Source organism: Protopterus annectens, chromosome 15.part0, assembly GCF_019279795.1.
Source record: "Protopterus annectens isolate FY-2018-M chromosome 15.part0, PAN1.0, whole genome shotgun sequence".
Classification (NCBI taxonomy): domain Eukaryota; kingdom Metazoa; phylum Chordata; order Ceratodontiformes; family Protopteridae; genus Protopterus; species Protopterus annectens.
This window is the reverse complement of record NC_056749.1, coordinates 587,869,916-587,889,074: the sequence shown is the minus strand read 5'-3', so window position 1 is coordinate 587,889,074 and position 19,159 is coordinate 587,869,916. Positions and strand designations below refer to the sequence as shown.

At 45.0% G+C, this 19,159-nt stretch overlaps 1 protein-coding gene across 1 annotated transcript in view; it reads left to right on the top strand.

Annotated features, from left to right (window-relative positions):
- USP21 (ubiquitin specific peptidase 21) overlaps positions 1-19,159 on the top strand; it is a 612,045-nt gene that overhangs the window by 92,748 nt on the left and 500,138 nt on the right. The window lies entirely within an intron of this gene.

The following is a 19,159-nucleotide window of genomic DNA, read 5'->3' as shown; positions in this document are numbered from 1 at the left end:
ATACATGTACATCCAACTCCTTTGCCAAAAGATGTAATCACGTTGTGCCTACTAGTCTGCCAAACTTTTAGATACTATACCATGATGTGTTTCACAGTGTGCATTTGCATTTGTAATGGAGATCTGAGGACCTGACAAGATTACCAAAATGGAGTATCTGATTTGTAGGTGGGCTTCATAAATGTTTGGGTACAAAGCATAAGGTTGACACACACTGTATAACTGTGGTAATTTAATTTGAGATTCATAAAACATGTCACCGACTGCAGGTGTGGTACACAGTGTTTACATTTAGTACAAAGTGTGAAATTTTAAATATTTGATACACTGTAACAATGGTGAATTGTGGGATTCGCAAAGTTTTGTGCACAGTATATACATTTAGTGTACTGGCTGACATGCAGGGTGAGATTCTGAGATGTCTTCTCTACTTTGAATCCAAGCACAGCACGGAAGACATCTTATCTGCATTGCTGACAGGAGTGTTGTTCAAAAACAAAATTTAAGTCCATGCATCATGTGTGATTTTTATTCTTTATTGCATCATATAGATGAGCTTCTTTTCTTTCCCAATTAGTAATGTTTCCTTCCCCAAAACTGATGATGTTAAGTTGTCTATCTCGCCTTCATCTTGCTGGATGGGTTCGGAGCCGACCTCGGCTCCGACTCGGCCACTCTAAAAGCTCGAGAGTTGGTTCCACCGGCTCGAGGCTCCCCTTATATCCCACAATGCTAGGCGAGAGTTACCTCAGATCTCGTTTGCCGCTACAGCATCGAGGTGTTGGTTTTTCTACCGGCTTGTTGGTAAGTGTATTTTTTGTGAAATTAGCATACTTAAAACCCTATATTTTTAGGTTTAAATATATTTCCCTTAGTGTAGTGGATTTTTACCCCTGTTATCCGAAAAATCCCATTTTTTTCCCACAAGAACTTTTAAAGTTCTCTCTCGGGCCTTCTGGCCTTTCCCCATCCCCTAGTGGTGTGTGTGTGTTACTCTTAACTAAACTTTAGTAAATTGTTTAATTAGTGTAATTAGTGTAATCAGTGTGTCTGTTGTGTGTGTGTGATTACACTTTTTTGTATAAGATGTCTAAAGACACAAAGGTCTCAGGCTTCAAGAAGTGTGATGCGTGCTGTCAGAAAATGTCTCTGACAGACGGTCACACTTCTTGTGTCTATTGGGGCCTTTGCACCTGAGGACTCCTGTGCTGTATGCCATGGCTTCAGCCCCAGGGTCCTGCAGGAAAGAAAAATAAGTTGATCCTCACGGGGTCTCCTTAAGCCTGAGGATTCCCTTTCTGTCTCTGGGAAGCCCTCTAAGGCTTCTAGGTCCTCGGCTCCAGCTTCTGAGCCGAGACGTAAAGCTACAAAGCCTATGTCTGCATCGGCTCCGGCTGGAGCCGATGAGTCTACAGCTTCTGTGGTTCCCTCGGCTCCGGTTGGAGCCGAGGTAGTAGAAATTCCCTTGTCGGCTCCGACCAGACCTTCGGAGCCGACATCTAGGAAGAGATCCAGGTCACCATCCCTTGGCTCCGTTCATTCGGCTCCAGCATCTCCTCTGCTGTCTGAACGGAGCCATAAATCTCACTCCTCTAGGTCATCGAGGCTGTCAGATCATGACATCCAGAGGGTAGTGAGTCAACTTCTTAAGTCCGAGGCACTGGCCCAAATGTTTCAGAGCCCGACTCATCAGTCGATGCCTGCCCCTGTCCATCAATATATTCCTCCTCCGACTCCGTTGAGCTCGGGCGGGCGGAACCGAGACTGTGGCAGCGTCGGAGCCGATACAGGTGTCTTCGGCTCCGTCGGCTCCGATTTCTTCTTCGAGGATTCTCGGCGCGGACTTCCCTCGTCGGCTCCGAGGGGTGAGTGGCATCGGACCCTTGTCCGACCCGCTCTTCCTCTCGGAGCTTCGGCGCTGGTGAGTTCGGCTCCGACATCGACCTCGAGCCATCACTGTCGGTGCCGAGGGAGGTTCTCAGCTTCGGGCGGGGACCTCTGGCTTTGCCTGACAGGGGTGCGTCGAGGTCATCGCGGAGTGTGTTAGAGCCTGGCTCTACTCCACAGTCGGCTCCGTCCGCCCCTCCCTCACGGTGCCTCAGGTCAAGTCGACTCACTCCCTCATCCCGGACCGCAGAGAGCCAACTCCTCAGGAACCCCTGTGGGATTTCATCCTCTTCGAGGCCTCTCCTGATTTGGCAGAAGAGCCCCTCGGAAGAGGAAGTGTAAGAGGAAACACATTGACTCACCTGAGTCCATCACATCTGACACAGATTTAGATGATTCGAGGGTTCCCCGTTCCCCTTCTGAAGATGTCTCTTTTGCAGACATTCTCGAAATCCTCAAACAGAGGGAAATTGGCCAGCCCTCAGCCCTTCGGTGGATGGATCTGAGTACCTTGAGGCATACGACTCTCGTCCTTCCCCCTCCTGGGTGTCTCCCCTTGACCCCCTCATGCAGGTGGTAGCTAAAGGCATGGACTGCTCCTGATTCAGTGGACCCCACTCCCAGGAGACCCTCAAAATTTATAACGGCACCATCAGACAAACAGTTCTTGACAAAAGGAGTTTCTGTGGATGCTATGGTGGTAGCTGCTGCCACTAAGAAGGAACTAGCTGATCCTTCAGTACCTGTCCATCCACCTAACAAGGAATCTAGGTCTATGGACAGGTGCGGAAGCGGATGTTCTCGTCAGCGACATTTACTATCGTTCGCTGAATTACCTGTGCCATTTCACTCGTCTTCAAAGGGACTTGATTAAGAAGCGAGTGACATGTTGAAGGACCCTACAGCTGCGGGTTTTCAAGATAAGATGAACACGCAGCTGGCCACCCTAACTCCATAGCCAACTCCTCCATGCGCCTCCTTTCTTACGCGGCTGATGGAGCGAGTAGGCCGCAGGGACAGGTGTGGCCTTACGTAGGCATGCCTGGATGCGGCTATGCAATTTTGCGGACCCTTCAAGGCGTCTTTCACTAACTCCCGTTTGATGGATCATCTCTCTTTGGTCCTCAAGTGAAAGAAACCTTGACTAGGTGCGAGACTGATGGCAAGACTCTTTCTGCCGTCGAGTCCGTTTTCTACTCCTTCTAGGCCTTACCCCAAAGGCCAGAAAAGTGGGAAAATGTGGTTCCGTAAACAATCTCAAGGGACTTCGCCTGACGCACAAAGTCGTTTCCCCGCCAGAGGCAGAGGCGGGAATAACAATGGTAGATGTCGCCCTCGAGGCAGGGGGGCTCCGCAGAACCAAGGCAATCGGGAAGCCTTCTCTGATAAGCCTTTTCAGCATCCCTGAGGTGTTGCCCGACTGCCCACCTTCGGAGGCAGTCGGGGGAAGATTGTCACTGTACCCAGAAGCCTGGCTATCCCTCACTCAAGACAAATGGGTACAGTCCGTCATTTCCGAAGGCTATTCTATCCCCTTTCTTGATTCCAATCCAATCAAAAAATCCCTTCCAGATGTTCCACCGCTCAAAGGGATCTAGCGGTTTTGGAAATTTCAAAACTGCTTGCAAAAAGAGCAATTCAGCCAGTTCCAGCAGACCAGAAAGGATCCGGAATCTACTCAAGGTTCTTTATAGTTCCAAAGAAAACAGGGACTGGAGACCAATTTTGGATCTCAGTATCTTGAACAGATCAGTCAAGAAAACAAGATTTCGGATGGTCACGCTGCAGTCCATCCTTCCCCTATTGGGAAAAGGAAACTGGATGTGCTCTATAGACCTTCAGGATGCGTACTATCACATAAAATGAACAGACGCTCCAGAAGATTCCTCCGCTTCAGGCTGGGAACCAGTCATTTTCAATTCAGGGCCCTGCCCTTTGGTCTCACCACTGCCCCCCCGGTGTTTACCAAATGCATGGCAGTGGTAGCTTCTCACCTGAGACGACAAGGATTCCAGGTGTTTCCATATTTGGACGACTGGCTCCTCACAGCTCCCACCAAGCATCTCCTTCTGATGGCCAGGGATTACACTTTTCGCATTTGTCAAAAGTTAGGCATTTCAATAAATTGCGAAAAGTCTGTTTTGTCGCCTTGTCGTACTATTACTTTCATAGGCGCAAATCTAGACACAGTAGACATGTCTGCAAGACTAACACATCAAAGAATAACAGACATTCACAAACTGGTCTCACTCCTTTTCAACAACAACAAAATCAAAGCCAGGTTGGTACTGAAAGTGTTGGGAATTATGGCGGCTGCCATACCTCTGCTTCCATTAGCCAGATTCCACATGCGGATCCTTCAGTGGATGCTCTTTACACAATGGTCATACCAGCAACTTCCAATGTCCCACACCATTATGATCACGCAGGCGTGCAGAAATCATCTCATGTGGTGGATGTCTTCCCCTCAGCTCTTGTTGGGAAGACCCTTTGTTCCACCCGGTCCGGTTGCTACTCTGACAACGGATGCCTCCCTGATCGGGTGGGGGGGGGCATTATCAGGGCAGGACGGTCCAGGGCACATGGCAACCAAACGAATGCCACTTGCACATAAATGTTCTGGAGATGAGAGCAGTGCTTTTAGCGTTGCAAGCCCTACAAGACTCTCTTCCCTTGGGAACGATTGCAATCCAGACAGACAATATGTCTGTAGTGTGGTACATCAACAAACAAGGCGGAACCAGGTCATACCCCGTGTGTCGAGAAGCACTCAGATTGTGGCAATGGGCGATTTCTTCTCAGCGGTTTCTGATAGCAACGCACATCCCGGAAGTCCAATCAAATTGCGGACAAGTTGAGCAGAGCTATCCTCATGCCTCACGAGTGGTCTCTGAAAGACTCTGTAGTGAGAGAAATTTTCCTCAAGTGGGGTCAGCCTTGCTGCGATCTTTTGCTACTCCCCAAAACAGCAAGTGCAGAGAATATTTCACTCTATTCCCTTTACCAGGCCAACCCAGCAGAGACGCTCTAGTCCATGTTTGGCCCGGGACTTCTTTATGCATTTCCTCCTTCCCACTAATCTCTCAAGTGATACAGAAAGCTATCGCTCAGAAGGCCTCATTGATCCTCATTGCTCCTTACTGGCCTCGACAGGTGTGGTTCCCCTTTCTACATCAATTTCTATTGAGCGACCGTGGCATCTGGACCTAGTTCCAGATCTTTTGATCCATCAGTCGGGTCAGGTACATCGCTCCCTCCCTCTCTGAACCTCACTGCTTGGTTCCTCCAGTTCCAACCTTAGCCAGGCTTCCTCAATTATCTCACTCTGTTTGAGATATTTTGATAGCTTCCCATAAATCTTCCACTCGGAAGATTTATTTGAGTAAGTGGAAACGCTTCACTTATTGGGCTCAAGGAAGGGACATAGATCCTTTCACTGCTTCCATCCAAATAGTCCTTGATTTTCTAGCTGAACTCTTCCATGCAGGTTCATCTCCCTCTACTCTTTAAGTTCAATTGGCAGCTATTTCTAACTTTCATGTGGGTATTTCTGAATCTGCCTTAATGTCCCACAAGCTTTGTAAAGCATTTTTGAAAGGAGTTTTTCTTCTCAGACCTCCTATAAGAAATCCTCCTTCTCCTTGGGACCTAAATTTAGTTCTGGCTTCTTTGATTCTTCCACCTTTCGAACCTGCAGTCTCCTGTTCCTTAAAATTGCTATCATGGAAGACTCTCTTTCTGGTAGCTAATACTTCAGCTAGAAGAGTTTCAGAACTTCAAGCACTCAGCTGTCGACCTCCTTATCTATTATTTCATAAGGACAGGGTATCCTTACGAACGAACCCGTCCTTTTTGCCTAAGGTAGTCTCGACGTCAAATCTAAATCAAAGCATTGACCTCCCTGTCTTTTTTCCAGAATATTGCAATAGATCTGAACAAAAATTACACTGCCATTCATCGTCAATTGAGGTACTATTTAGATAGAACAAAACAATTCAGAAAATCTGACCAACTGTTTGTCTCCTATGCGGAAGGCAGAAAGGGACTTTCAGTTTCAAAGGTATCATTATCCAGATGGCTAACATCTTTGATTTCCCTTGTGTATGAAATTAGACACCAAAAGCTGCCTAACAAACCTAAGGCCCATTCCACCAGAGCTTTGGCTACTTCTTTAGCCTTCCAAGACAGACTGCCTATTGACACCATTTGTGCAGCGGCTACTTGGGCTACTCCTCACACTTTCATTTCTCATTATAAGTTGGATTTAGCTTCTAGGCATAGAGCTAACTTTGGTTCCACTGTTCTCAGGAGTCTGTTCCGTTAGGCCACCCGGGACAAGGTGCTAGGGGACGGTCCCATCCAGCAAGATGAAGGCGAGATAGACAACTTAACATATAGAAGTTATGTTCTTACCATAACGTTCCATGTTAGTTGTCTTCTTCTCGCCTTCTTCTTGCGTCCCACCCTCCTTCCCCCTGGCCTGGACAGACCTAGAGGAGTTGTGATTGTGACCTCTCTTTCTACCACCTCTTTACTTAGGCATATGCTGTTTGCATATTCCCTGAATCAGGATGTAGGTCACCCTTCTTCTCCCTGTTGTCAGAGGTGGACTCTGTTTTTAGTTTTTCTGTTATATACAGTTTCTATTATAAGCTGGGGTTAGCTTACAAACGAGATCTGAGGTAACTCGCCTAGCATTGTGGGATATAAGGGGAGCCTCGAGCCGGTGGAACCAACTCTCGAGCTTTTAGAGTGGCCGAGTCGGAGCCGAGGTCGGCTCCGAACCCATCCAGCAAGAAGAAGGCGAGAAGAAGACAACTAACATGGAACGTTATGGTAAGAACATAACTTCTATTTTTATTTTTTATTGTGTGTGTGTGTGTGTGTGTGTGTGTGTGTGTGTGTGTGTGTGTGTGTGTGTGTGTGTGTGTAATATATATCTGATATATAGGTTCAACACAGTTCATTGAACTGCATTATTATTCGAATTAGAAATGACTGAAAATGCATTTAATTGAAAACACATTTGGTTGAATGACAATTCTTAGAAAAATGTAGAAGGCTGTAAGGAATCACTGTTAGTGTGATTTAGAATGATTTAGAATCTTTGGATTGCAGGAATTACAAGACATACGAGTCCAGCACAGCATTTGTAGGCTTCTCATGCCCATCCTTGTGTACCTCTCTTTAAACAAACAAAAATAGAAACACCGGCAACAGCTGTACTATTTTAGGGCTCTGTCTGAGGAAAGCCATGCTACTTAAGTACGGCCTGAACTCAAATAAAAGCAGAAACAGAGTGAGCAGCCCTTAAATTTCAAGCAAAAACAAACATTTTATATAAAGATTGTAGAGAATCATAGTCTTTTTCTTTTCCAAGTAGTAGCATTTTTTACACCATTTCTTCTGACAGATTAATGCTGTAGTTGTCTTATAGTTTAGAATTTCCTCTTATTTATCCACCGGTTAACAAAGTATAATGGTGATCTGTACTAGAATAAAAGCAAAAGGAGTGCTATCTGATAGGGCCGAGGGGACAAGGGCTTAACCAGTGAGGGGCAAGAAAGTTACCTGGAGATAAGAGTAGGGTGCTGGAGAACCAACCTATGGAGTGTGAGCACCAGATAAACCAGCTGTAAGGTATATGCAAATCAGGAAGAGAAAAGATGGAGGATGACTGGGTGATGAGTGGCCAGTGGATAACATGGTGTGTAGGGGGAATTATTGGCTTTTTAGCTCGTAGTTCCTTTTAAATGATTTTAAATTAATTCTGAAATAATTTTAAAATGGAGGCCGTATGGAAGGACTAATTGGAAGGAGGCAAAAAATATAATTTATTTGTACAATGGTGTGAGCGAGCAGATAGTGCATATATGTTTATAAGGATAACAGTCTAAAAGTTAAGAAATGCCTAAGCAAGTTCGCTGCTAGTGCCTATAAGGGGCACAATCCTGGACAATTGCTGTGACTTGGTTATTATACCAGGACTTTTTTAGGGGAAAAAAGATTAATAACAACTACATAGATAAATAAAGCCAGAGTTTGGGATATGCAGGCTTTTTAATTATGAGAACATTTGTATCTTGTAGCAGAAGAGGAGCACAGGTGTCACCGAGGTGAGTGAATGCAGTAACTGAAGACTGAAACTAAACTATAGTAACTGTAAATCAAACATTGCAAAAATAAAAGTGAAAAATAAAAATAAATGCCAATAAAAATACCAGTAAAACTGAGTGAATTGGAATAAAGGGTGCGGATGTGGTGAGGTTGACCGGGAAGCATGGGGATTGGAGGACTATGGGGCTTAATGGGTGGAAGGAATAGTAGAGCTGGGATTGGATGAAAAAAACAAAGTGGGTTGGATTAGAGACAAGTGGGAGACTTAAGGGATTGACTGAGGGTACACTAGGGAGACTAAGATAGGTCACAAGCAGTCATGAAGACAAATTCCAATAATGCCCAGAGAAATTGTGTGCTGTGCCGTACAACTAGGAAAGTGTGAAAATGCCAAAATAGTAGATCCTCCTAATGGCATTAGCATTGTTCAGCTGAGCCTAAGAATATCTAGGGTAAATTAATGCATGTGGGGGAAGGACTAAAAAAAAAAGGGACTACAGAAGGCCGTGCCGACCACTATCAGAGAATGCAATCCAGTCAAAGAAATGTGTGCACAGTACTATGCAAACCTTTAGCTTAAAAGAACTATTATTTTACTGTTAAGTGTCTAACCATCTAAGCTGGGCTAAAAGTGCTCCTGGTCCTAAATAGTAGTCACATCAGTTGAATCAAAACAACTTAAAAGTCACTTCAGTAGCCATATTCAGCTAAGCTGTGTCAGGTCATGGTCTATATCATATGTTCAAAGTTTGAAAACTTCGAACGTTAATCAAATTTAAGAGTTTGAAGTTTCAAACATCGAACATATGATTTTAAAAAAAAAAAAAAAAAAGGGGAACTTACCTGACTGTTGTAGGTAGAGGGGCATGCCCCCTGCACCCCCCGGGTCTATATGACAGTATCGAATGGACTAAATAGCGAATGCTATTTAGTCGATCCGATACTGTCAAAATAGCGAAGTGACGGAACATCGAATTTTTTCCCAGGGAAAAAATTCTGTGGACCTTCTTCGGGACTTTGCCATTTCCTCCACTATGGTACGATCTCAGATTTGGTATATTTAAGTAGGGGGTGGGGTGTGGGATGGTGAAGCCCCTCACTTAAATTTATGTAAGTTTAGTTTTTTTACGGAGCAGCGAATTCTTTTCCCTGGGAAAAATTTGCTGTTCCATTTGTTCAATATTTTGTTTAGATATTATCGGTACGATGAAATAGCGTTCAGTATTTTCATCGTACGATAATATAATATAGATGCCACCCCCCACACCCCTCCGCTCTTTAAATATACCAACTCCGAGACCACACTATAATGTGGTAAAGGGAAGATTTCCCTTACTGCACTGTAGTGCGGTCTCGAAGTTGGTATATTTAAAGAGCGGGGGGGGGTGTAGTGCGGTCTCGGAGTTGGTATATTTAAAGAACTGGGGGTGTGTGGGGTGCAGGTGGGCTTGCCCCCCTGCCTACAACAGTTAGTTTTGGGTTTGTTTGTTTTTTTTAATCATATGTTTGATGTTTGAAACTTCAAACATTTAAATTCGATTATTTAATGTTCAAAGTTTTCAAACTTTGACTATGTGATATAGACCCGTCAGGTAGTTCCCCAAGACATAATCGTACCTTTTTTTCTCTTTTTACTCCAGTGGCCTAGAGGACATGAACTATTCAAATAAATGTATGCAAGGTATCTTACAAATTGCAAAATGCAAAAATGAAGAAATGGTGATGGACCAGCCAACCAGGGAAAACTATTGTGTGCTGTTTGCGCTTGCTGGTGTCTTTAATATGTGGAAGGAGTCCATTGTGGCAGGTTATAAACAGATTATAGACTTTTCAGTGCTTTCACCTTTGCTTCCTTAGATCTGTCAGTTGAGTCAGTGTAAAAAATGTAATAGAAAATCCTGGATAACTGCTAGAAATATTTATAATGTAGAAAATAAAAAAGAAAAGCAGAAATCAAAATAGACAAAAATCAAAAGCCAGTGCAGACAACAACTATCAGTGGTAGCTGTTAAACCAAAAGAGAGAAATGTGATTAAATCACAGGGTCTTAGAATGGCACTAGTCTCAAAAGAGCTCAGAGATTTTGTCATAAACATGGACAACCTGGAAAAAGACTTCTTCACACAAGGTTACAGCAACCAATTCATAAGCAGAATCTTTGGACCCATCTAAATCAAAAATAACACACACCCTGAATCTTTTGTTATTAGTTCCTGGAAGAAGAGCAAAAGCTCCAGAATAACCCCCATTGACATCTCTATGACTTTAACATTTTCCACAGACTTTCACATGATCATCAACATAGTGAAAGATAACTGGGTCATCATCAACAATGCTCCCACAGTCAAATCCATCCTCCCTGTGACACTGAGTTTCAACATATGGAGGAACAAAAGCATCTGTGATTGTGTTGAGAGAGCTGATAGACTGAGTGAAAAACCAGTGGACATCCCCCTTGGTACATTTGCCTGTGGACCCCCCAACTGCCGCTACTGCAGATTCATGAACAACAGCCCAGGATTCCACAGTCCCGCAGGCAAACTGGGTCTTCCATAGTAAATGGGCACTATGACTGCAACACCATCAGCATGGTTTACAGAGCACATTGTATGCAATGTCCAGCTTTCTACTTTGGCAAGACCCTGAACAAGATAAAGACCAGAATCGTACGCCACCTCACAGACAATACGGTACTGTAACCTGAACAATGCACTAGCCAAACACCACAAAAGCCAACCCGGCCACAACATTTTCATTTTCCACATTTTGGATCGTCTACCCAAGGAAGAACTACAAGGACCACATGACTACTACCTGGAAAAAAGTGAGCTGGAATGGCAAATATTGCTGGAATCTCGCAGACCTCTGGGACTAAACACACAGGTCTCCATGAATAGCACCCTAAACCTCAAGAAACTAGTCCACCATGCATAATGCTAAACACTTTGAATTTTATATCCCACATAATTCTTTTTGAAAGAGTGAGAGAATCTTGCATTTCTTGAACATCCACAAGCAGCTCAGGTTTTACCTTAATAAAACTAAGTCCATCAGAAAATCAGATCAACTTTACATTTCTTTCAAAGACAAAAGTTTGGGTCAACCAGCATCTGAACAAAAAATCTCTAAATAGATTTCTTCTACCATTTCCTTTTGTTTTACCTTCCATGAAAGAGGGCTACCAGGGTTGGTTAAGGCCAATTCTACCAGAGCCATCGCCTCCTCTTCTTTTTTCAAATCTCTGGATTCTTGGTTTGTCTCAGAAGTAGCTACTTAATCTTGTATTTATTAGATGTTATAAGATTGATGATTTTCTTAGGGCTAGAGATGGCTTTACTAGATCTATCCATCAAGGAGTTGTAGACACTAGTTTAGCTTCAGTCAACTTCTCTCAATATCTAGAAAGCTTTGGGAATCTTCCTATTCATAAGTAATTTTGCAGCAGTGATCAAAGGAAGGACATAGCACAGTTCTGTAGGAACTTACCATTACAGTAGATGTCGGACTGATTACTATTACAGTATTACAGCCCACACTCCATTACCCTCTTTTTTTTCCTTTTTGGCTGAGTTTGGCTTCACATTCCTTTCCCCCTCTTTCAGTTGCCATGTTCTAATTTGTGTACATTTTGTCTCAGTTCTTCTGTTGTCAGAGCCAAGAAAGTTCTGAGGTACTTTGCACCGGTGTGCCCATATGTCTACCTAACTTTCATATGCTTTAGACATGCATTGAACATAGAGCATGAGAGGAATATCCTTAGTCTTTGGTATCTTGGCCAGACATATGGCTGTCTTTGGCAGGATATCCCATTTATTAGTAATACTGCAATAGTGAGCATTCAATATCTGCTGTTAAGTTTTTACAAAACTGTCCTTTGCAACTGCATCCATGAGAGGTCCCTCCAGTGGCTCATCAGGCCACATTCCACCTGGTTGCAGCTACTTTGTAGGTGGTGCATCCTGGAGGGTGGTCACTTGGTCTTCTGTACATAAATTGTGTACTAGGCATCTTATCCAAGGGCAGAGTTGGTTTTGCTACTGCTGTCCTGCAGCCTGTTTCAGGAAAATAACTAACCTTCAGGAATGATGAGCAGACTTTGGGTGTCTTCTAGAAGGTTGACTTTAACAGTGATCTATATAAAGAACACAATGCATTTGTCCAGGTAGCTCATTTATGATAGCAGATGTTTGAGTAGGATAACTGTTGTAGTATAGATCCTTTGTCTTTTCCATCCTTCTTAAATATTGGGTTTATCTAATCCAGCCAGATCTGATGCCTGCAACTCTCAGAATTGGATCCAGAGCTCATGATGCTTCCCTTATCCATAATTCCTCTCCACTTCACAATCCTCAGATCTTGTTTCTGGTGTGGCCTCCAGGGGTTAGTGCAAGCTTGGTGTTTGAGTACTACTTTCTGCCTGATAAGTGACTTTTGGTGCTGTCCTTTCTCCTTGCTGGATGGTCCCCCCACCCCACTGGACATGCTGACTGACCTAGTATATAACTGGGCATGGGACGAGACTGACCTGGTGGAGCCCATATCTTACAAGCCCAACAAGATTTTGGTTTCATCAAGTGATGGGCCTCACTGATGCAAGAGGCCTGCAGTAGATACCATCATAGTGGTGGCAGTGGCTGTGAAGAAAGAGCTATTTGAGGAGAGTTCCTTTGTCCATCCCCTGAACAGGGAGTCTCAAGCCCCGGACAAATTTGGAAAATGAACTTGCGCATCAGGGACTTTGCCTTATGTGCACTGAATTATCTTCCATACTTGATGAGGTTTCAGAGGGATTTGGTCAAAGAATTCTCAAATTCCCTTTATAACCATGACAGCAGAGTCCCATAAAATGGTGGATTTGCAGCTGGCAACCTTACAGTTCATTATATGTGTGTCAATGCACCTTTTGTCTAATGTGGCAGATGGTACATCTACAGAGGCAGGCACCAACATTGCTATATGCCAATATGCCTGGATTCATGTCTGCGATTTTGCAGAGAACTTCAGAATGCCCCTTTTGAATACCCCCTTTGTGTCCACCCTTTTTGGGCCCAAGGTTAAAGACACACACACTAGGAGTGACAGGCTGGCAGAACCCTGTCTGACACATCAGCATCTGTTTTCCCCTCAGAAGACACTTTTGTTTCTCCAAAAGGGTGGGAAGTGAATATGATTCCATAACTCCTCAGGGTTTTGTACAGGACAATTTTGGAGACATAGCTCCAAGGGTCAGAGAGGGGAAACAACAGCAGCAACAGTGGATGTCGCACCTAGCGGTAGAGGTTGTCTGCAGAACCAAGGGTTTTGAGGGCCCCTTCACCAGCAAACCCTTCCAGCACTCTCAAAAGGTTGCCTGACTGCTGCAGTCTAGAGGTAGTCGCAGGACTGTTGTCTCTGCACCATCATGCTTGGTCAGCCATTACTCCTGATTCAAAGGTACTGAGAGTAATAACCAGAGGCTATGCCATTTCTTTTCTTTACCTGTCAAACATGTCACACAGAAACCTTCCCAACATCCTGCGACCACAGAGGAAGGTAGCAGTATAGGAAATCACAAAGTTGCCAGACAAGCAAGTCCTCCACAAGGTCCCACTAAATAGCTAATGTCCAGAGTTTACGCAAGATTGTTTTTGGTTCAGAAGAGAAATGGGGACCTCGGGCCCACTCTAGATCTCTGTCACATAAACCAGTCTGTGAAACAACTTTCTGGATGGTCACAGTTTAGTCTATTTTATCATTTCTGAGGAAGGATGTCTGGATGTGCTTGGTGGACCTTCATGATGCCTACTACCATATCAAAAGAGACAGGCTGTGTAGGAGGTTCCTTTGCTTTCAGCTGGGAGCCAGACACTTTTAGTTCAGAGTACTGCTCTTAGGACTTGCCGCAGTCCCCCAGATGTTTACCAGCTGCATGGCAGTGGTAGCAGCACATCTCAGAATGCAAGTGTTCCACATTTTTCCATGTCTAGATGAGTGGTGTCTAACCTCCATCACGAGGGATCTACTAATTCAAGCTAGAGATTCCTTGTTTCAGTTTTGCTGTCACCTAGGAATCGCTATAAATGCAGAGAAGTCCAAATTAATTCCAGTCCAGGCCACAGAGTGGATGCCACCTGGACCCCAGCTTACAGATGGTCAAACTTACAGAATCAAGGTTAGCCACAATATGCCAACAGGCTTCACTGGTCCTGTCTCAACAAAATGTCATGATGAGGTCCATACTACATGTTTTGGGCTCTGTGGCAGCATTCATCACTTTTGATGCCCTATTCACATGTTGCAGCATTCATAAGATGCGGGATTCCCTGCCTAGGTGACCCCAACATCCAGCCAGTCTACCAAAGACTTTTATTATTGCACGGTATGTGTGACGTTGCACATAGGATAGCAGGAGACGTAGGCCATAAAAGTGACGTCTATATGTACCAACCTCAGAACCTTTCTGTTGCCAGTCCGAACGCCATCTTCTACCATTCGTCTAATCGTGGAGTGGTTGCTGTTTCAGATAAGTACCCCATTGGGGAATTTGTATTTTTCTAGCTATTGCATGATTTTTGAGGTTAATGTCATCCAGGAAAGGCAAGTGCCATTGTGGAAGACAGATTCAGATTCTCTGGTCCGCTCATGTCTATAAGGCTTGCGCAATTTGTCAGGCGATTGTCCCCAAGATGCTCGCAAGTCATCTTTCTGCCGTTAACATCTACCTCAAGAATCAGAGGTTCAAGCAACTAGCACTTGCAGTGGAGGGTGCGGTGAGTTCATCTGGTGAGCCTCCAAAGAAGGTAAAAAAAAAATAGTCCTGAATCTTTGGCTGCTCCTCTGGACCTAGACGTCCCTCTCAGGACAGTGAGGGCCAGAGATCATTCAGTGTCTGTTTTTTTTTTCCTGCAGTGGGTACCAGTTTGGAAGCTGTTAAGAGTTCCATTAGCATGTCCACAGAGGCCTTGCAGACATCCATTCAGGATAGTAAGGGGTAACTTGAGGCTCACTTCCTTGGATGTTCCTCACAGTACTTCTCCTGGGTTAGCTGTTCAAGACAGTCCAACATCTTTGCTTGAACCCAGGCCTACGTTGGCCTACCTATCCCAGCCTGGGGTTGATCCTTCCGTTAAAAAGAAAGAAAGACATGTTTCCTCCTCTCTGGATGGATCCTTCCCCAAGCTGGCAACTTTTTCCCAGGGACTTCTTAATGCTCCTACCACTAAGACCTTCCTCTGTTCAAATTCCTACTCCAGTTTCTCCTTCTCCCTCTTTACCTAAAAATTCTGCTGTTGAACAGGAGGCCTCTAAGGAAGACATTTCAGCCTCAGATGAGTCTTTGGCTTACTCAACACAAATTGACCCCCCCCTCCGGGTTATGCTACCCCTGAAGTAGATGCCAGCAGTAGGGACTCCCCTGAGGAAGATGTATCCTTTGGAGAAGCAATCTCAAGGATGAGAGACTTTGTGGGAAAGCTCACAAGTCTCAAGTGCAGAGAGGTACTATGACCTCCTACAGATGGACTCCCCTTCTCATTCAGCTATTCTACCTGTGCTTCCTGTTTTACAGGATGCTTTTCTTTCTGCATCCAGAAGTCCAGTTTCACAACCACCAGCCCCAAAAAGGCTGGACAGGTTTTACAAGGTACCTGAGGACAGCAAACTTCTTTTCAAATGCCTCCCTGCACTTTCTGCTGTGATGTCAGTGTCTGCAGATAGACCTTCCAGACTTTTGCCCTCCACTACCCTTCTTCTCTCGAGTAAAGACAGCATTTTCTGTTGCTTCTCTCATGTTCAGTTTTGTGCTTTGCCTTTTGGACTCTGCATGGTTCCAAGGGTCTTCACAAAATGCTTGGCTCCTGTCATTTCCTTTTGGGAGACTGCAAGGAATTCTGATTTGCCTTTACCTGGATGACCTGCTTATTCAAGCAAACCATCCAGACATTCTGCAGCAGAACCTCCAAACCACCTCTTCCCTGCTCCAAAACCTGGGAATCATAGGTTCATACTAGGCTATCTGCCCTAGGGCATTTATAAGCTTAGCCAGAGTGTGTTTGGCTTTCGCCACCCATTTTAAATTAATTTTGCTATGCCCTTTTTCGAGGTTAGTATACTGTGCCTCTGTCTAACAGTGACACAGAAGTGATACCCGGGGTAAACCTACAATCTCCCATCCACTCATCAAGATTCCTCTTGGAGAGTCAGTGAGGGACTCTGCCTAACCTGGACTGGGATTTTATTCCAGAGTGAAGGGAGCCTCTGGGTTATGAATCTGTCCCTCCAGCATATCCTATTTATTTCAGTGCTGAGGTTCAAGTCTCTCGGCGTGGCTCGATGGGATTTGGATTTTCTGAGGTGCAGCATGTCCATTAATTCCGGGGTGGACATGGCTTTATACGTCAGGCACAGATCGCCTCTGAGCAGGCGGTATGCCACTGAGTAGAGCTTGAGTTTCTTTAACCGGGCAGCATATGGCATCTGTTTGAGCCCTTTGATCCTCTTGGTGAGGTACTTTTGGGGTCAGTCCAGTTGCTGCAGGTGTCTGGTAAGGTACATCCCAAAAGGGGCATTGTACTCAATTATGGGCCTGATGAGGGATGAGTAAAGAGGCACGATGACCTCCCCTGATCTAGATGTGAATCCCTTCATGATTAGGTGGGCTATATAAAATGTTTTTCTAACCACTTTGGCCACGTGGTTGTCAAATGAGAGATTGCTATCAACTTGGGTCCCCAGGTCCCTAATTACTGTACTTAATGGATTACCACCTATGTGGTAATTTGTGGGCACTTTGTTTTTGCCAAAGGGGATGACTATACACTTTTTGGCGTTTAGCTTGAGGCCATGGCTCTGGCACCAGTTGTCTGTTTCTATGAGGCCCGTTTGGAGGATGCTTGTGTCAGCTGGAGAGTCGATTATGGTGCCCAGTTTGCAGTCATCTGCGAACTTGGTCAGCCACAGTCCTTCCTTGTTGGCCTGTACCTCAGAGAAATATATACCGAACAAGAGAGGTCCCAGGACTGAGCCTTGTGGGACACCACTTGTAACTGGTTTGGAGTCTGACATGGCTCCAGCAATTCTAACCATGTGGGTTCTGTCCTTGAGCCAGTTTGCAACCCATCTAGTGACATAGGGGTTTATATTTAAGCTGGTGAGCTTATCTATAATGCCCGAGTGGGGTATTGTGTCGAAGGCTTTTGCAAGGTCCAGGTAGGCTGTGTGGACCACCTTCCCCTCGTCAATGGCCTTGGTGACTGTTTCAAAGAAATCGACCAGGATTAAGAGGCAAGATCTGCCCTTAACAAAGCCGAACTGGGTAGGATCCAGTGTCTGTAGGTCACCAATATCTTTATTTATGAGGTCCATGATGATCCTTTCCATAGCTGTGCAGACCAAGCTAGTCAGGTTTATGGGGCGATAGTTTACAGGATCCGTTGAGGCACCACCTTTGTGGAGAGGGACCACTGTTGCTGTACGCCACTCTTTGGGTACATATCCTGTAGTAAGGCTGAGATTGAACAGTAGTTTTATGTTTGGGTTTAGCTCTTCTTGGAGTTCATGTAGGATGCAGCCCGGGACACCGTCTGGTCCCATTGATGCTGTGTTTTTTACTTTGGAGAGGGCGGCTCTTACCTGAGCATCTGAGATGTCAGGAGGGCAGCACTCTGCTGGGATAGATATTTGCCCTTTTGGTGGAGAGGGGGGGGGAGAAGTATGCACTGAACCTGTCAGCTAGGATGTTGGCAATGTCTGTGGGTTCGGTTATTTTTTGTCATTTTGGACTAATTCTGAGCATATCTGGGAATTCCCACCCAGGTTCCTAACATAACTAAAGAAAGCCTTGTGATTATCCTTAGTGTCCTGTGCAATTTTTCCTCTCGAAACTGGCCTTAGACGATTTTATGAGTGCCCGTAGTTTTTTGCTAATACTGATCAGAGATGCCTTCCCTTTTTGGGATTTTGCTCTATCATGTAGTAGCTTCCTCCTTCTATTGTATAGTTTGTTTATGGCTGGGGTCCACCAGACAGGACGTCTGCCTTTGGAGGATTGGGTCTTGGTTTTATTTGGGATTGCATGATCCATGCATTCCTGAAGGTGTTCATAGAATGCGTTTATAAAGGATTCTGCGGTCTGGGCCGTATTTTCCACAGGCCCGGGGGCTTTGAAGGATTCCACCTCGGTTTTGAGGAGTGTGAAATTTGTTTTAGAGAAGTTTTTCACTGTGGTTTTCTGGGCAGGGGGTGGGGTCGGGATGTGAATATCCAGTGAGATTAGTTTATGGTCTGATCTTACCAGTGAGTGATACACTTCTGGTCTGGAGCATAGAGTCCCCTTGTTGGTGATGATCGGGTCCAGTATGTTTTCCCTTCTTGTGGGAGTGGTAACAAGTTGTTCCATAGCATTTGAATTTATAAATTCTAGGAACCTTTGGGCTAGGGTGTTGGAGCTAGAGTGATGCTCCCAGTCTATGTTTGGGTAGTTGGTCACCCAATATAATGGTGTTTGGAGAGACCTTCATATTTTCCAGTGTTCTCAGGAAGGCCGAGAGGGGTTCCTGGGTTTGGGAGGGTGGTCTGTAGCAGGCTATAAACTGGAAGGCAGTTTTACCCACTGTTAGTTGCACATGGATAGTCTCTGATGCTTCGTGCTGTGCCACCAACCTGGAGGTGTGGGTATCTTTGACGAATATTGATACTCCTCCTCCTTTTGTGGTTCGGTCGAAGTTTTGGGGCCGAAAAGCATGGTATGAGGTATAACCTGGTAGTGCTGGGGTGCTCTCTGGAGCCCTGAACCAGGTTTCTGTTACTGCACAGATATCGATGTTCTCCATGCTAAGGAGAGTTTCGAGTGCGTGCATCTTGAGGTTTAGACTTCTGGCGTTGAGTAGCGTTACTCTTAGTTTCTTATCCCTTGTGATACCTATGGAGGTGGGTTTGTCTTTTGAGCCTTGCCTAAAAAAGGCAGTATGGGGGTAGCAAGAGCCTTTGCCAATATCCGAAAGCACAGGGGTGACAGGTGCAAGCCGTCCCTAGCGAAGCATCGTGGCTTGTCGAGCATGTCATCCCAGGCTGACAGACATTGGATCCCCTTTGAATGACACCAATACTTAAGCCAATTGTTGAAATTGATCATCTTGTTTTCATATTGTGGCATCATTCTTGGTGAGGGTAAGGTGCT